The following is an 18,045-nucleotide window of genomic DNA, read 5'->3' as shown; positions in this document are numbered from 1 at the left end:
TTGGGTGGATGCATTTGCAACCGAGCAGCCTGATGGAAATCCCTGAGTCCTCTGTCTGGGCAGGCAGGCCGAGCAGCCGGGGGAGGTTAGCCTGGACTGTCAGGAGTGGAGGCTTGGCCCATAGGGTAGGGTTACCATATTGGAACTGTCAAAAAAGAGGACACTCCATGGGCGGGGGAGTGGTTTAAATGCTCCAGACAGGCGCCTCGCAGGTAGGGTTGGGGGCGTGTAAGAGTCCGGTGTGGGGGCTCGGCCCTCTCGGGTGTGGCCGGGAGCCAGGCCGCGTCACTACACGGCCTAAATCAGCAGTTCAGTCTCCGAAGGTCCAAGGGCTCAGACCCTCAGGCAGGGCTGAGCAGAAATAAACAGTCAACGAAGCCCAAGCCCTCAGTCAGGGTGGGGCAGCAAACAGCAGTTCTAGGCTCAGACCCTCAGGCAGGGGCTGAGCACCCAGAGTCAGTAAAGCCCTAGCCCTAGTCAGGGCGGGGCCATAAGCAGTAGTTCAAGGGGCTCAGGTCCTTAAGCAGGAGCTGAGCAAACAACAATAGTTCAGGGCTCAGGTCCTCGAAGCAGGAGCTGAGCAGCAACAATAGTCCAGGGCTCAGGTCCTTAAAGCAGGAGCTGAGCAGCAATAATAGTTCAGGGCTCAGGTCCTCGAAGCAGGAGCTGAGCAGCAACAATAGGTGAGTCCAGACTTCTGGGTCTGAGCTCTGATGTGAGGGGGAGACTGCCACCCGTGAGGCGGTGGCAGGGGGGGACACAGGCCCACCCACTCCACTGTGTCCCAGACCCAGTTAGTCTGCTGCTGTGTCGGTGGGGTCCTGACCGCAACACACCGACATCGGCTCGAAATCTACAGTAGCAAGACTGGGGTCAGCTACCCCCGGGCTACTTCCCATCTCCCCCTCCATGGGTACCTGCTCATCGCGGGTGTCCGCAGCGGGGTCCCATACCATGGGCTCCTCGTCGTGCTGAGGGCTGGCTAGGTCGGGCAGCTCCTCGGGGTAACGGGCTCGGGGCAGGCTCGGCCAGTTCTCCTCATGGTACCGGGCTCGGGGAAGGCTCGGCCAGTTCTCCTCAGGGTACCGGGCTCGGGGCAGGCTCGGCCAGTTCTCCTCAGGGTACCGGGCTCGGGGCAGGCTCGGCCAGTTCTCCTCTGGATACCGGGCTCGGGGCAGGCTCGGCCAGTTCTCCTCAGGGTAACGGGCTCGGGGCAGGCTCGGCCAGTCCTCCTCAGGGTACCGGGCTCGGGGAAGGCTCGGCCAGTCCTCCTCAGGGTACCGGGCTCGGGGAAGGCTCGGTCGAGCAGGAGCTCAGTCAGGAGCGTCTGTCCTCTCCGGCCGCCGGGCTGCAACTGAGCGCTGGGCCGGGGCTTTTATACTTCCTGTCCCGCCCCTTGACTTCCGGGGGGTGGGGACAGGTGGCAGTGGCTCCGCCCACTGTGGCAGCTGTTCTGGCTCCTCCCTCTCGGGTGCGGCCGGGAGCCAGGCCGCCTCACTACACGCCCCCCCCCCCAAGGCTGGCTCCCGTGCAGCGGGGCCAGCCCCTTCCATACCCCCCAGCCGGGAGAGGAAGTTCGCGTTAGCATGGTCCTTCCCGGCCCGATGACGCACAGTGAAGGCATAGGGCTGCAGGGCCAAGTACCACCGCTGCAGCCGCATATTATGGTCCTTCATGCGAGCCAACCACTGGAGGGCGGAATGGTCGGTGACCAAGATGAAGGGGGCTCCCAGGATGTAATACCTCAGGGCTTCACAGGCCCACTTCACAGCAAGGGCTTCCTTTTCGACCACCGCGTAGTTTCTCTCTCGGGGGAACAGCTTCCGGCTGATGTAAAGAACCGGATGCTCTTCCCCCTCTACTTCTTGGGAAAGGATGGCCCCAAGTCCCACTTCCGAGGCGTCTGTCTGTAAAACAAATGTCCGGTGGAAATCAGGACTATACAAGACCGGCTCGCTGCAGAGGCTCGTCTTGAGTGTCTGGAAGGCCTCGTCGCACTCGCGGGTCCATTTCACCTGCCGCGGGCTGTCCTTCGTCAGGAGCCCCGGTAAGGGGGCGGCAATTGCCGCGAATTGAGGAATAAACCGTCTGTAATACCCTGCCAGCCCCAGAAACTGGCGCACCTGGCGCTTCATGGCTGGCGGGGGGCAGGTTGCGATGGCCTGGACCTTGCCGACAAGAGGTCTTACCTGTCCATGCCTGATAGTATACCCCAGGTACGTGGTCTCTTGCCAGCCGATGCGACATTTCTTAGGGTTGGCTGTTAACCCGGCCTTCCGCAGGGACCTCAGGACGGCTGCGACCCTTTCTAGGTGGTTCTCCCACCGAGGACTGTAAATGACCACGTCATCTAGATAGGCGGCCGCGTAGTCCTGATGTGGCTGGAGGAGGTGGTCCATTAGGCGCTGAAAGGTGGCCGGAGCCCCATGGAGGCCGAAGGGCATCCGGGTAAACTGGTATAGGCCCGTGGGTGTGGCGAACGCAGTCTTCTCCCTGGAGGCTGGTTCCAAGGGGATCTGCCAGTACCCTTTGCTTAGATCAAGGGTGGTGATATAGCGGGCCTCCCCTAAGCGGGCCAACAGCTCATCTATCCGAGGCATGGGATAGGCATCGAACTTGGAGATAGCATTAACGCGCCTAAAGTCGATACAGAATCTCTGTGAGCCGTCGGGCTTCGGTACCAGCACTACAGGGCTGCGCCACTCACTTTGCGATGGTTCAATCACCCCTAGATCCAGCATAGCTCGTACCTCCTCCTCAACCACCTGCCTCCTGTGATACGGCAAGGGCCTGGTCGCGCCCCGGATCACCACCCCAGGCTCCGTCTGGATCCTATGGTATACCAGGGTGGTGTATCCCGGTTGGCCTGTAAAGGTGCGGGAAAAGGCTTGCAGGAGGCACCGGGTCTGCTTGAGTTGGTCGTCTGTTAGGGTCTCCCCGAGCTGGGGTTCCCCGGGGTCCTCGGTATGGGCTACCTGGGGTCCTAGCTCAGGTTCTGGCGGGTAGGGGTTGATCAGGAGACCTTCGCGTTCCCGCCAGGGCTTGAGGAGGTTGACATGGTACCGTTGGGTCTTCTTTTTCCGGTCCGGCTGATTGATTTCATAATTAACCGGGCCCACCTTCCGAACCACCTCATATGGCCCTTGCCACCGGGCCAGGATCTTCGATTCACTGGAGGGAAGGAGGAGTAATACCCGGTCTCCGGGTTGAAAGTCCCGAGTCTGGGCGTCCCGGTTATAAGTCTGGGCCTGCGTGTCCTGGGCGGCTTTCAAGTTCTCCTGCGCCAGGGCCCCCGCCTGCTTAAGGCACTCCTGAAGCTGGAGTACGTATTTTAAGAGGCCCTGGGCCGGCGATGGGGCTTGCTCCCAGGTTTCCCTCATGAGATCCAGCAGGCCCCGAGGTCGCCGACCGTACAGCAACTCAAAGGGTGAGAACTTGGTTGAAGACTGGGGGACTTCCCGCACCGCCAGGAGCAGGGGTGGAAGGAGCTGGTCCCATCGGCGAAGGTCCTCCTGGGGGAACCTACGCAACATCTCTTTCAGCGTCCGATTGAATCTTTCAACCAGCCCATCTGTCTGGGGATGGTAAACGGACGTCCGGAGTTGCTTTATCCCCAAGAGTTCGCACACCTGCTGGAGCAGCCGTGACGTAAAGTTGGTCCCCTGATCCGTGAGGATCTCCCGGGGCAGGCCGACACGGGCGAAGACCTTCATCAGCTCAGCTGCGATGGTGCGGGCTGTGATGGTCCGGAGAGGGATTGCTTCGGGGAACCTGGTAGCATAGTCCATTATCACCAAAATGTATTGGAACCCTGCGCTGCTCTTAGGGAGAGGCCCCACCAGGTCCATGGCCACACGTTCAAAGGGGGTCTCAATCAGAGGCATCGGGACCAGCGGTGCCTTGGGAGTTCGTGCTGGGGCAGCCAACTGGCATTCCGGGCAAGAGTTGCAATAATTCTTTACCTCCTGGTGTACCCCTGGCCAGAAGAAGCGCCCCAGGATCCGAGCCAGGGTCTTCTCGTGACCGAGGTGCCCGGCCGCAGGGATGTCGTGGGCCAGTTTCATGACCGCCCGGCGGTGACACCGAGGCACGAGGAGTTGTGTCCGGGTATCCCCTGTGTGGGGGTCCCTCTCGACGCGATACAGACGCTCCTGCAACAACTCAAAGTGCGGCCACTGCGCCGCTCGATGGGGGTCGAGGACCGTCCCATCCACGGAGGCCAGTTGGTCGTATGTCCGCGTGAGTGTAGGGTCGGCCCGTTGATCCCGGCAAAAGTCCGTGGGCACCGAGGGATCCTCCCCCACTCCGGGGGGAGGATCTTCACGTCCTTCCGTCGGGTTGGTGTGGTCGGGGGCTTCCACCTCGTCTTCCTCAGTCTCTGGGGCCTCCCCTTCCAAGGCTGGCGTGACCTGCAGGCTGCCCTCGGCGTGGCGGCGTAGTACGGCGGGGAACTCGGGCCAGTCGCAACCCAGGATCACCGGGTACGCCAGCCGTGGAGCGAGTCCCACTGTCATCAGCCGGGTGACCCCATCAATAATCAGTTGGGCCTTGGTACTTGGGTAGGGCCGTATATCCTCGTGGATACACTGCAGCTGAATCTTCCCCAGGCGGTTGTCAGCCTGCGGGCCCATGGTTTGGCAGACCAGTGTCTGGCCGCAGCCTGAATCGAGGAGGGCCACAGTCGGGCGCCCCTCAACGACCATGGGCACGGTGATCTTGGCCGCTTGCCAACGCCGGGCACGGCCTTCCCCTGAGTAAACCTGGCCAAAGGTACACTCCAGTCCTGGGCAGTCCCGCTGTAAATGGCCATACTCTCCACAGGAGAAACAGGGCCCCAGGTCTGCTCGTCCCGTCCGTGACCGGGTCCCGGGGTTACCTCCAGGCAGGTTCCGGTAGTCCCCTCTCGCCGCGGGAACCGGGGTCCGAGCGGGTCTCCCGGAGGACGTGGCGGTACGGGTCCGGGCCTCCGCTCCACGGGAGGAAACTCGTACGTCTGTGAGGGTGGGCGCCCCCTTCTTTTCTGGGTTGGGGCGCTCCGTCCGGGGCGGGGCGGTCCGGCCAGCCGAGCCCAGCGGGGTTTCAGCCGCGATGAAGTCCTCCATTAACGTAACGGCCGCGGCCACTGTCGCCGGCCTATGGCGGAGGACCCAGGCCCTTCCTCACGGCGGGAGTACATGGGCGAACTGCTCCAATACTACCTGCTCCATCAGCTCCTCTGATGTCCGGCGTTCGGGCTGTAGCCACTTTTTGCAGGTCTCTCGAAGCTCCTGGGCCACTATCCGAGGTCGGGCCCCTGGAGGATACGCCAGGCTTCTAAACCGCTGTCGGTAGGTCTCTGGACTCACATCCAGGGCGTCTAGGATAGCGGCTTTCACCTGGCTGTAGTCCTGGGCTGCCTCCACAGACAAGCCTCGATAGACCGTCTGAGCAGTCCCCGTTAAGTATAGGGCCAGGATGGTGGCCCATTGGTCCTGGGCCCAGCCCGCGACGACAGCCACCCGCTCGAATGTGACGAGAAAGGCTTCAGGGTCGTCGCCGGGCCCCATCTTCGTCAGCCGAATTGGGGGGCTGGGCCGCGGGGCCCCTGCAGCATCTCCTGGCTGGGGTTCCCCCGGTCGAGTCAGCACCGCTGCGAGCTGCTGGACACATTGCCGCTGGAAATCCTGGTGCTGGGTAACCAGGTCTTGAATGAGCTGCCGTTGTTGCGAACCTAGCTGCTCAACGAGCTGCTGCTGCTGTTGCGACTGGGCCGCCTGTTGTCGCTCCTGGCTCTCCGTCATGAGGGCAGGAGCTGGGACAGATCCATCTCTCTGGCGGGAGGCCTCTCTCCCGCGGCCCCCTTTTCACCGTCGTCAAGAGCTCGCGCCCACATCCTGGGCGAGAGGTCCTCAGAGAAGGCACCACGTGTAAGAGTCCGGTGTTGGGGCTCGGCCCTCTCGGGTGTGGCCGGGAGCCAGGCCGCGTCACTACACGGCCTAAATCAGCAGTTCAGTCTCCGAAGGTCCAAGGGCTCAGACCCTCAGGCAGGGCTGAGCAGAAATAAACAGTCAACGAAGCCCAAGCCCTCAGTCAGGGTGGGGCAGCAAACAGCAGTTCTAGGCTCAGACCCTCAGGCAGGGGCTGAGCACCCAGAGTCAGTAAAGCCCTAGCCCTAGTCAGGGCGGGGCCATAAGCAGTAGTTCAAGGGGCTCAGGTCCTTAAGCAGGAGCTGAGCAAACAACAATAGTTCAGGGCTCAGGTCCTTAAGCAGGAGCTGAGCAGCAATAATAGTTCAGGGCTCAGGTCCTCGAAGCAGGAGCTGAGCAGCAACAATAGTCCAGGGCTCAGGTCCTTAAAGCAGGAGCTGAGCAGCAACAACAATAGTTCAGGGCTCAGGTCCTTAAGCAGGAGCTGAGCAAACAACAATAGTTCAGGGCTCAGGTCCTTAAGCAGGAGCTGAGCAGCAATAATAGTTCAGGGCTCAGGTCCTTAAGCAGGAGCTGAGCAGCAACAATAGTTCAGGGCTCAGGTCCTTAAGCAGGAGCTGAGCAAACAACAATAGTTCAGGGCTCAGGTCCTTAAGCAGGAGCTGAGCAGCAATAATATTTCAGGGCTCAGGTCCTTAAGCAGGAGCTGAGCAACAACAATAGTTCAGGGCTCAGGTCCTTAAGCAGGAGCTGAGCAGCAATAATAGTTCAGGGCTCAGGTCCTTAAAGCAGGAGCTGAGCAGCAATAATAGTTCAGGGCTCAGGTCCTCGAAGCAGGAGCTGAGCAGCAACAATAGGCGAGTCCAGACTTCTGGGTCTGAGCTCTGGTGTGAGGGGGAGACTGCCACCCGTGAGGCGGTGGCAGGGGGGGACACAGGCCCACCCACTCCACTGTGTCCCAGCCCGGGGCCCTAACAGCAGCAGTTAGTCTGCTGCTGTGTCGGTGGGGTCCTGACCGCAACACACCGACATCGGCTCGAAATCTGCAGTAGCCAGACTGGGGTCAGCTACCCCCGGGCTACTTCCCATCTCCCCCTCCATGGGTACCTGCTCATCGCGGTTGTCCGCAGCGGGGTCCCATACCATGGGCTCCTCGTCGTGCTGAGGGCTGGCTAGGTCGGGCTGCTCCCAGGACACGGGTCGGGGGGACGCTCGGCCAGTTCTCCTCTGGATACCGGGCTCGGGGCAGGCTCGGCCAGTTCTCCTCAGGTTACCGGGCTCGGGGAAGGCTCGGCCAGTCTTCTTCAGGGTACAGGGCTTGGGGCAGGCTCGGCCAGTCTTCTTCAGGGTACAGGGCTTGGGGCAGGCTTGGTCCAGCAGGAGCTCGGTCAGGAGCGTCTGTCCTCTCCGGCCGCCGGGCTGCAACTGAGTGCTGGGCCGGGGCTTTTATACTTCCTGTCCCGCCCCTTGACTTCTGGGGGGCGGGGACAGGCGGCAGTGGCTCCGCCCACTGTGGCAGCTGTTCTGGCTCCTCCCTCTCGGGTGCGGCCGGGAGCCAGGCTGCCTCACTACAGGGCCGTACTGTCGCAAGAGGTGTGGGGGAGAAGAACACCCCATTTTGGACCTGAGCCACAAGCTGTTCCCCAGAGAGACCCGGTATTCCACCACAGAGCGGGAGGCCCTGGGAGTGAAATGGGCATTCGAGGCGCTGAGGTACTGTGATGTTCGTCCATCGTTGTCGATGAAGACCTCAACAACTCATTCGTTCGATGACCGGACTCTGTGCGTCTGAAGATGACTGATCAGTCCGATTCGGGCGTGGAACGTCCTGTCGCACGTTGGGCAGACATGTGATGGCACTGTCGATGATGTGCGGGCAGCTCTGGACTTGCGCAGCTCACGCTTTCTTTCAGCCTCAGCAGTACGCCTCGCCTCAGAGGTATTACTGCCTGTGTGAATGAGGCTGCGCCATGCTGGACGGTTCAGTGCGAGGGTTTCCCATGTGGCGGTGTTGATCTCGAGGGACTTCAGAGAGGTCTTCAGCATGTCCTTGAACCGCTTCTTTTGTCCTCCATGGGAGCGCTTTCCCTGGTGAGTTCTCCGTAGAAGAGCTGTTTAGGAATGCGCTCGTCTCACATTCTCACGACATGTCCAGCTCATCTGGTCTGGGCTCTCATCACCAGTGTATGAACTGACGGCAGACTGGCTCTGATAAGGACTTCAGTATCGGGCACATTGTCCTGCCATCTGATTTTCAGAAGCTTTCGCAGACAGGAAATGTGGAAGTGATTGAGCCTTCGTGCATGACTCTGATAGACAGTCCACGTCTCGCAGGCCTACAGCAGAGTTGGAAGCACCACTGCTCGGTAGACCATCAGCTTCGTTGGTAGGCTGATCCCTCGACGTTCCCAGACGTTGGAGCGCAATCGGCCAAATGCAGAGCTGGCTTTAGCAATTCTGCCGTTTACTTCATCATCGACTGACACTGCTTGGGAAAGGGTACTGCCCAGGTATGTGAAGTGCTCCACTGCCTGGAGTCTCTGTCCATTTACAGTGATGGACGGTTCTGAGTACGGAGCGTGGGGAGCTGGCTGGTGCATGACCTCAGTCTTCTTGATGTTAACGGTGAGACCGAAGTTGTTACATGCAGATGAAAACTTGTCCATATTGGCTTTCATTTGTGGCTCTGTACTAGCATTCAGAGCACAATCATCGGCAAAGAGAAAGTCTCGAAGTACAGTTTCCTTCACCTTGGTAATAGCACGCAGTCGCCTCGGATTGAATAGTTTCCTGTCAGTTCTGTATTTCAGGCCTACTCCTTCAGTGCAGTATTGAAAGGCATCAGTCAGAGTGGCAGAGAATATCATGCTGAACAAAGTGGGTGCTAAAACACACTCTTGCTTGATGCCGTTGGTGACTGAGAAGGCCTCAGATGTTTCACTGTCATCCAGGACACGAGCCATCATACCGTGATGAAATTGACGTACCATTGGTATGAATCGGTCTGGACAGCTGAATTTCGACATGATCCTCCACAGGCCCTGGCGACTGACAGAGTCGAACGCTTTCGTGAGGTCCACAAAAGTTGTGTAGAGTTCACAATTCTGTTCTTGACATTTCTCCTGTAGCTGACACGCAGCGAAGATCATGTCAATAGTCCCACGTCCCTTGCGGAAGCCGCACTGTGATTCTGGCAGTAAGCCCTGCTCCAGGTGAGTGATCAATCGGTTCAACAGAACCCGTGCAAGAATTTTCCCCGCTGTAGAGAGAAGCGAGATTCCATGGTGATTGTTGCATACCTGGCGATTGCCCTTCCTCTTATAGAGGTGCACGATGGACACATCTCTAAATTCCTGTGGAATGGATCCCTGCTTCCAGAAGGACTGAAACAGCTCAGTGACTTTCCGTAGCAGCACGGGTCCACTGACTTTGTACACCTCTGCTGGGATGGCATCTGACCCTGGGGCTTTGCCACTTGACAGCTGGTTGATGGCTTCCTTCACTTCATCCTCTTTTGGTGAAGCATCCATGGAGTCATGGACTGCAACCTGGGGCATCTTGTCAATGGCCTCATCATTGATGACTGAGGGGCAGTTGAGAATAGCTTCAAAATGTTCAGCGCATCTCTGGAGAATCTGCGTCTTCTCTGTAAGGAGCACAGTGCCATCAGAGTTCAGGAGGGGAAAGCTCCCAGAAGACTGTGGACCATAGACTCTCCCTCACTTTAATCCAATTCACGCGCAAGTCTCGACATCATATCATATCAAGTCCTGTGGTGATGGGCAAGCGACGAAGCAGCAGGTGTGGATACACTGGGAGCTGTTGCCGCGGACCTGCACACAGGCGGCTCAGGTATAATGGTCGTTCCTCACTGACCAAAGCAGCAGTGGAGCGCGGCGTCTTCTTGAGCGACTGAGCAGCCCTATTCAGGACTGCACTGCTCACTTGGCTAGAAAAGGTGCCCTAAACATTGCCTGCTTCACCTTACCCTGGCCAGCATACCGCGGCTGGTGGGGATCCCATCAAAGCGGTTGAACAAAAACAAAACTTAGAGTGACACCGATCCCCATTGGCACATGGACTGTGCGCACACTACTGGACAACATCACGGCAGACAGACCGGAGAGAAGAACAGCACTTGTCGCCAGAGAGCTCGCACGCTACAACATGGACATTGCAGCCCTTAGCGAAACTCGCCTTGCTAATGAAGGACAGCTGTCCGAGTCAGGCAGAGGCTATACATTCTTCTGGAGTGGCTGCAGCAGTGATGAGCGTTGCGAATCTGGAGTTGGCTTCGCCATCAAGAATCATCTTGTTCGGAAACTTGCCAGTTCCCCCAAGGCTGTGAATGACCGACTCATGACAATGCAGCTTCCGCTTCAAAAAGGAAAACAAGCTACTTTGATCAGCGCATACACTCCCACAATGACCAACCCAGAGGATGTGAAGGATAAATTCTATGAAGAACTAGATGCTTTGTTATCATCAGTGCACCGCACAGACAAGCTGATCCTGCTTGGCGATTTTAACGCAAGAGTCGGATGCGATGCCGCAGCCTGGGAAGGAGTCATCGGGAAACATGGAGTGGGAAAGTGTAACAGCAATGGCCTGTTACTGCTGAAAACTTGTGCAGCACATGACCTTCTGATCACCAATACGGTCTTCCGCCTCCGTACCCGCAACAGGACTTGGTGGATGCATCCCTGTTCCAAGCACTGGCATCTCATCGACTATGTCATCATCAGGAGAAGGGACAGACAAGATGTCAGGGTTACAAAAGCTATGTGCGGCGGTGACTGTTGGACGGATCACAGGCTCATAGCATCCAAAATGAAGCTCCGTATCATGCCGAAGAGACATGCCACAAGGCTGTAAGGCTCTCAAAAGGATCAACGTCTCGAAGCTGAAGAATAGCCGCATCGCTGAAAATCTAGCGGAAGATCTAGAGAATGAGCTTGCTGATCTTCGTATTGAGGATGACGCTGAGAAAGACTGGGAGCGATTCCGCAGCACTGTCCATACAGCTGCATCGAAGGTATTGGGGCCCTCCACACGCAGGCGGCAAGGCTGGTTTGACGAAAATGATGCAGAAATCCAGGCCCTACTTGCTGAGAAGCATCGCCTGCATCGTGCACATCAGAACGACCCATCCTCAGCGGCAAAGAAGACGGCCTTTATCAACGCTCGCAGAACAGTACAGCACCGACTGCACAAAATGCAGGACTTGTGGCTGAGCGCCAAAGCAGATGAAATACAGGCATATGCGGACAGGAATGACTATAAGCAGTTCTATGAAGCCCTCCTTCTCCTTGGTAATAGAACACGCACCCCTCAGGTGGATTAACAGCATGAAGGACTCAAACACATGGATCATGTGGTGGTACATGTCCCTCCAACCCTATTCCTTCCGAGTGTTACACCGGCCAGGAAAGGCTCATGCGAATGCAGATTTCTTTTCCCAAGTTGTGGGGGGGTAGGGGGGTAGGGGGAAGGGGAGGAGACGACTAAGGGTCAGCCGGCCCAGGCAACTGTCTTAAGGGGGAGGGTGTGTGACGGGGCAGAGTGGACCCACACTGGTATAGCAGGGGTTAACCCTTCCTCCCTGGCAGAGGAAGCCCCGCCCCGGAAGCTCTGCTGGGCATGCTCCAACTGGAGTTCAGATATAAAAGCCTGCACATCAGCTCAGTCTGGGCTGACAGCCAGAGGGGAAGGACGCACGCTGTTAGCTCCTGCAGAGAGAGGGCCTGCGAGCCAGGATCCGGGCGTCAGCCCTGCCGAGGCACCACCGGAGACCCTGACGGAGGACGACCCAGGGGCGGAACAGACCGGAGGACCCCTCGCTGCAGAAGCACTGCCATTCCCAGGGGAAAGTAGAGATAAACGGTGTTAAAGCTGTATTAGCACTCGGCGTGTTGCGGGCAGATCCCTGCCGAGCGAGCGGCAAGTAGAGCTTGCCGCTACCAGGGCCCTGGCCTGGGGCTCAGAGGAGAGGGTGGGCCCGAGTCCAACCGTGAAGGATTATGTGGACTCTGGCCGCGCTACCCCGCCTGAAAGGGGGGATTATATCAGGCCCGCACAACTCGTAAAGCGGAGAGGGCCACATTCCTCAAAAGAAAACAGCCGAGGGCCGAAACCTCCCGGCCCCGCAGAAACACCCCGCCCCAGGGCCGCCCAGCCCTGCGGAAAGAAACCCTCCTAACCCCAGCGCCGCCCCACCAAAACTGCTGTGGGCCAAAAAGGAAGGTTGGGGGTGGGGAGGTGATACTTTATTTTAAATCAACCGGGGGCTCCCAGCTGAAGAGGTGGCTGGGAGCCCTCAGGGTCAAATTAAAGGGCCCAGGGCTCCGGCGGCTGGGGGAACCCGGCAGGGTCGGCTCTAGGTGTTTTGCTGCCCCCCATCCCAGCCCTGGGCTCCCTCCTGTACCCTCCTGCTGCCCCAATCCTGGGCTCTCCCCCCACTGACCCACACCCCCTGCCGCCCCAGTGCTGGGCTTCCCCCTTTCCTCCCCACCAGTGCCCTCCCCCCACCCTGCTGCTGCCCCAGCCCTGGGCTCCCCCCACCAGTGCCTCCCCCCCCCCCACACCTCCTGCCTCCCCAGCCCTGGGTCACTAGTAACGCTCCCAGGGCAGGTCATTCAGCAGGAATTTTGGATGTGCACAAAACACAGACAGGATTGGTTCCCATATGGTTACAGAGCTGCAGTAAAGTGGAACAATTTTCAGCTTGTGTGATTGGAGGATATCTGGATGCATATTATAAGACTGTCCTCCATAAATGAGGAAAAGTTGAGGTGCCTTTATTATTCTTTTGTTCCACTCTTTCTTTCTATGGGGAATTTGCCTATGCAATATCACTGTCTTCCTTAAACAAACAAAAAGGCAATGGCTGCTGAAAATAGCAATTCCAGTCCTAATAAGCATTTCTTGCTCAATTTTATCCTGCTTTTTCTACAGCAAGTTACAGTGGATCAGTATATTTGATTTGGGAGAAATGAAGTAACAGCTGCCCAAACTGAGCTTGAGCACTCCTGAATCCTGAGGTGTTCAAATCTGGAAGGCAGGTGCTGGCGGGTGGGGGCTGTGGGCTCCACGGGGGAGTATGGCAGCAATGTGTCTGGAGCTGCATGGAGCCAGAGACGGTGGTCTGAGTGGCACAGTAAGTGGGCTGGAGGTTGGAGAAGGGGTAGGGAGTTCCAGGGGTCAGTCAAGGGACAGGGAGCTGTGGGGGTTGGATGGGGCAGAGGTTCAGGGGGGCAGTCAGGGGACAGGCAGCAGTAGGATAGGCATGGGAGTCCCAGGGGTTTATCAGGGGACAGGTAGGGGGTGGGGTCCTGGGGGAAAGTTGGGGGGGTCTCAGGAGGGGGCAGTTGGGGACAAGGAGAAGGGAGGCTTAGATAGGGGCTGGGGTCCCAAGGGGCAGTTGGAGCAGGGGTCTTGGGAGGGAGCAATCGGGGGACAAGGAGCAGCGGCATTTAGATAGGGGGTGGGAGTCCTGGGGGGCAGTTGGGGAGGGTGCAAACAGCGGTCGCGTGCCGGGATTCAAACCACTCTGGGCTGCTGGCAGCCGCGGGGAGCCCTGAGCCCTTTAAATCGCAGCCGCAGCCGGGAATCTATATGGGCAACCCAGAGCCCTCTGACTCCCGACTCTGGCTGAGATTTAAAGGGCTCTGCGCTCCCCGCGGCTGCCGGCAGCCCAGAGCCCTCTGACTCCCGGCCGCGTCTGGGATTTAAAGGGCTCTGGGCTCCCCGAAGCTGCGGGCAACATAGAGCGTTTTGATTTGCCGCCACGGCTGGGATTTAAAGGGCTCTGGGCTCCCCGCCGCTGCGGGCAGCCCAGAGCCCCCTGACTCCCGGCCGCGGCTGGGATTTAAAGGGCTCTGGGCTCCCCGCCGCTGCCGGCAGCCCAGAGCCTTTTGATTCCTGGCTGCGGCTGGGATTTAAAGGGCTCTGGGCTCCCCGCCGCTGCCGGCAGCCTAGAGCCTTTTGATTCACGGCCACGGCTGGGATTTAAAGGGCTCTGGGCTCCCCGCCGCTGCGGGCAGCCCAGAGCCCTCTGACTCCCGGCCGCGGCTGGGATTTAAAGGGCTCTGGGCTCCCCGCGGCTGCCAGCAGCCCAGAGCGCTCTGACTCCCGGCCGCGGCTGGGATTTAAAGGGCTCTGGGCTCCCCGCCGCTGCCGGCAGCCCAGAGCCCTCCGACTCCCAGCCGCGGCTGGGATTTAAAGGGCTCTGGGCTCCCCGCGGCTGCGGGCAGACCAGAGCCCCCTGACTCCCGGCCGCGGCTGGGATTTAAAGGGCTCTGGGCTCCCCGCCGCTGTGGGCAACCCAGAGCCTTTTGATTCGCCACCACGGCTGGGATTTAAAGGGCTCTGGGCTCCCCGCCGCTGCGGGCAGCCCAGAGCCCCCTGACTCCCGGCCGCGGCTGGGATTTAAAGGGCTCTGGGCTCCCCGCCGCTGCCAGCAGCCCAGAGCCTTTTGATTCCCGGCTGCGGCTGGGATTTAAAGGGCTCTGGGAACCCGCCGCTGTGGGCAACCCAGAGCCTTTTGATTCCCGGCCGCGGCTGGGATTTAAAGGGCTCTGGACTCTCCGCAGCTGCCGGCAGCCTAGAGCCCTCTGACTCCCAGCCGCGGCTGAGATTCAAAGGGCTCCCCGCGGTTGCCGGCAGCCCAGAGCTCTCTGCTTCCTGGCCGCAGCCGGGATTCAAAGGGCTCTGGGCTGCCCGCAGAGCTCCGTGTGCGGGGGATTTTGAATCCCCTCGCGTGCCGCACAGTGAGGCTCCGCGGGCCGTATGTTGTGCAGGCCTGGATTATATGAACGTTGGCCGCTAGGCTGTTCTACCCTGCTGCAAAGAGGGATTATATGGACTTTGTCCACTAGGCCGTGCTACACCACCCTTAAGAGGGGTTATATAGATGCCGCCCACGAGGTCGTGCTACTGCAAATATTGGGGGAGAGAAGAGCGTAAGACCAAGTGACAGTAACAGACGGCCCGTAGAGAGGCAAACACCGAGACTAGAGAGACTCGAGGCCCCAGCACCGTTCCGGCACCTGCCACAAAGGGGCGCTGCGGTGCCAGGTCCACTACAGACTCCTAGACTTTAAGGTCAGAGGGAACCATTTATGATCATCTAGTCTGACCTCCTGCACAATACAGGCCACAGAAACTCACTCACCCACTCTTGTAATAAACCCCTGACCTATGTCTGAACTACTCAAGTCCTCAAATAATGGTTTCAATACTTTAATGTGCAGAGACTCCTCCAGCAAGTGAACCAGGCCCTGTACTGCAGAGGAAGGTGAAAAGCCCAGCTATGGCGATCAGCTAAACCCTGAGCATGTGGGCAAGACTCACCTCGACCCAAGAAGAGCAGGCCTGGGCAGAGCAGGTCTGTACAAGGGAAAGGAGAGTGCTTTCCCCTGGGCAGCACAGCCTGGGGCTTAGCCAAATTGATTACAGAATGAGTCCTACCTCCGAGGGACCATGTATTGGCCCCGAAAGAACCAGACTGCAGCGGCGATAAAGCCTAGCTGGGCTATGCACTGGAATGAGAACTAGGTAGGAATTTGAAAGCAGCAAGGAAAGCCTAGAAGGGAACTTGAAGAGAGGTAGGATGTGCCCAGGGAAACCTGCAGCAAAGAGAAAAGAGCAGACCTAGCTGTTGAGCACAGAGCCCTGGGCTGCTACCAGGTTCAGGATGGGACCGGGTTCCTCTACTGACCCCAAAGAAGGGGGCATAAATGCATCCAGAGAGGTTACCAAGCCCAGCAAGGGGGCTGCAGGCTGAGCCAGAGCCCCAGTGAGAGGAGAAGAACTTTTCTCTCTGGGAAGACCTTTTTGGACTTTTACTGTGTGACAAACTGAGCCCCAGAAGCGGTGACTAAAAGTAGTGAGCCGGCCAGAGGGCCGAATTACCAGGCAGAGAGACTGCCATGGTGCTGGAGTGACCATCGATGGAGGACCAGAGGGCACCTAACAATGAGTAGATTCATTGATTATTGGCAACGTCAGCAGAAATGAATTCCTCCCGTCATCTGCGATGGCTCATGGAAGTCTTGGATACTGAAGGAAGGTTCGTCCCCACAAGTGGGAATCCCATTTGAGTTCCAGGGACTGGTTAAGCAGGCAAAGCAGGGCTCGGGGTTTCTCCAGCAGCTCCTAGAAACTCCCCAGAAGCAGAAGGAAGTGCAGGCAGAGCTGCAGATGCAGCTGGTAATCTTGAGGGAGCAGCAGCAAGACCTGTCAGAGATCCTGCAAAGGGAAATGAACCTGCTACGCCCATGGACAAACAGAGCAGCCTCGGATCTAGGGGCCAGTGAACTCTGGTACAAAGCTGCTTCCATTATGGAAACAGCCTGGTACTGGCGAGTGGGTGGGGAGACCAGGGAGATGGGAGGGGTTACTGAGGCTGGGGTGGGGGAGAAGCTGTGGGGCTGGGAGGGGAAGGAATTGGCCATCTTGTGGGAGGGATACTGCTGGCTGTGTCTGGAGCACTGTGCAGCCTCTTCTGTGGGAAGTTCCCCTGGGTCAGTGGGGCCTGAATCTCTCCTGCTCCTTTGTTCTCTTTGGGCTTCACAGGAGATGTCTGGTGAACGGCCTGTGGACTCTGTGCCCCTCACCGCTCCGAAATTATTCGCTCCCTTCAAAGAAACAGGGCACAGCTCAGCCTGGTAGGTAGGCTGGAGCCTCACACTTCACTCACACACACACCACTGAGGGGCTTTGGGAAGCACAGTAACAAAGAAGAGATTTAAGTGACACTAAGCAAGAGAAAGAGACAAATTTCAAACACACAAAGAAAACAAAACACACTTTGTAGTGACTCAAACTGAATCTGAAGAGTCACAATCGTGGCCTTAGCAGTTTCCAGACTAACGTCTCCTAACAGACCTTATTTGATGTCCCTGTACGGTACAAAAATTCTCTGTCGAATCTGCTGATTTGATTGCTTAGCCTTTCGGTTTCAGACCCTCTGTTCTCTTTCTGGGATGCCTGGACCCTGACTGCAACATCTCTCTTCCAGTCTCTGGCCCAGCCTCTTCCACAGACGTATGCTGCAGCCAGCCCAGCTCAGAGAGCAGTGGGGACAGATGATCTCATCCTGTCAAACCAAGCAACATGGGTCCCATTGAGGCTTAGATGGAAGATCCCAGGTATCTCGTGGAGGTAAAAACCATTCACTCTTCTGGCCACTTTGGGCTTCCTGTTCCATAGCCTAGTTGTCATCATGACTTTGTTTTTTTATTCTCAGAGGACGTGTCTGGGATCCTGGAGACTGTTTCCTGCTGGAGGTTTGAGCGGGGAGAGATCACTCAGAAGATCACTCGGGTCTGCAGGGTTCATGGGAATAGCCACACTCCAGCAGGCCATCTGGAAGCCTACTAAAAACTGCTTACCTACGACTTACAAAGTCCAGGCCCAGTTTGAGGCTCCATCCCTGAGGCCTATTGGCAGAGTCCCAGAGCAGCTAATCGGGCCCCGGGACCTCCTTAAACCAACAGCAGGAACAAGAAGCTGTCTGCTCACCGGGGCTCCCCTGTCTTCTGGACCATGTGACTCGCTGTGGCTCATCTGATTTGAGGGTCTGAACACAATTTGGTCTTTTGCTTCTGCTCTTCCAGTATCCTGACCCAGCTGACTCTCGACTCCTGTCTTCTGAGTGTAGACTCTGCCTCTGAGCACTAGGTCTGGCTGCCCATGACCCGGCCATGACACTGACTTTTCTACAATTCCTCCAATGCCCTTTTCTGCTCTCCAGCTCTGCTCTCCCAGCAAGACACACCAATCCCCTGGCTCCCAAAGTCCTAGTCGCTGCTATTCAAGGGCTCAGGGGTAGTGCGTGTATTGCCCCCTCCCGCACCACAGCTGCTTTTCCTATGAGAATCTCCCTGCGCAGAGGAGAAATCCGCTCTTCTCTTACAATCAGTCCTGGCAGCAATTCAGGAAGTCATAAGAAGGGACGGTCTGCTAAGCTCCCTCTGCAATGCCACTGTCAGAGACCATTACTGGTGGGTGCCAAGTGAGTGCGCAGGCAGCTCCTTGAGAGACTCCTAGGGGCAGGGTAGTCGTGTTTCACGGTGACCTCTGAAAGCCATGCAAAGAGTGCAGCATTGAAGAGACTCTCCTGCGGTAACAAAGGGTT

The sequence above is a fragment of the Mauremys mutica genome, unplaced genomic scaffold (genome assembly GCF_020497125.1).
Source record: "Mauremys mutica isolate MM-2020 ecotype Southern unplaced genomic scaffold, ASM2049712v1 001382F_np12_obj, whole genome shotgun sequence".
In the NCBI taxonomy this organism is placed as follows: Eukaryota; Metazoa; Chordata; order Testudines; family Geoemydidae; genus Mauremys; species Mauremys mutica.
The sequence above is the reverse complement of the archived record's forward strand: the minus strand, read 5'-3'. Positions refer to the sequence as shown.